This window comes from Neophocaena asiaeorientalis, unplaced genomic scaffold (assembly GCF_003031525.2).
Source record: "Neophocaena asiaeorientalis asiaeorientalis breed wild unplaced genomic scaffold, Neophocaena_asiaeorientalis_V1.1 C47372313, whole genome shotgun sequence".
Lineage (NCBI taxonomy): Eukaryota > Metazoa > Chordata > Mammalia > Artiodactyla > Phocoenidae > Neophocaena > Neophocaena asiaeorientalis.
In genome coordinates, this window is record NW_020181624.1 from 1 (window position 1) to 343 (window position 343).

The window sequence follows — 343 nt, forward strand, 5'->3', positions numbered from 1 at the left end:
GCCCATAACACGCTACATTGAAAGTCACCAGGGCTGCCGTTCTGATAGTAGAGGTTGAGTAGTAGTGTATTTCTCCTACATAAAGGGAAAAGAAGAAGAAGAAAATACAAAAAAATGGTTGAGGCAGATTCCTTGACCCTGCCCTTATTCTTTCTTCCTTCCTTCCCTTCCTTTCCTTCCTTCCTTTCTTTTTCTTTCTTTCTATCAGCAATTTTTGAGGAACTATTCGTATAACTTATTCATTGTAAGATCATTTAACATGGAGCATAATTAAAACTGTCCTTAAAAAGCATAACTATTGAGGGACTTCCCTGGCATTCCAGTGGTTAAGACTCTGTGCTTC

The 343-nt window shown here is 38.5% G+C and overlaps 1 non-coding gene across 1 annotated transcript; it reads left to right on the top strand.

The window, feature by feature from the left end:
- LOC112392001 (small nucleolar RNA U109) lies at positions 1–83 on the top strand (the record flags this gene model as incomplete). The annotated part of the gene is made up of 1 exon (XR_003001613.1): positions 1–83. It is a non-coding gene; the product is annotated as a small nucleolar RNA U109 (small nucleolar RNA).
- Positions 84–343: the final 260 nt, after the last annotated feature.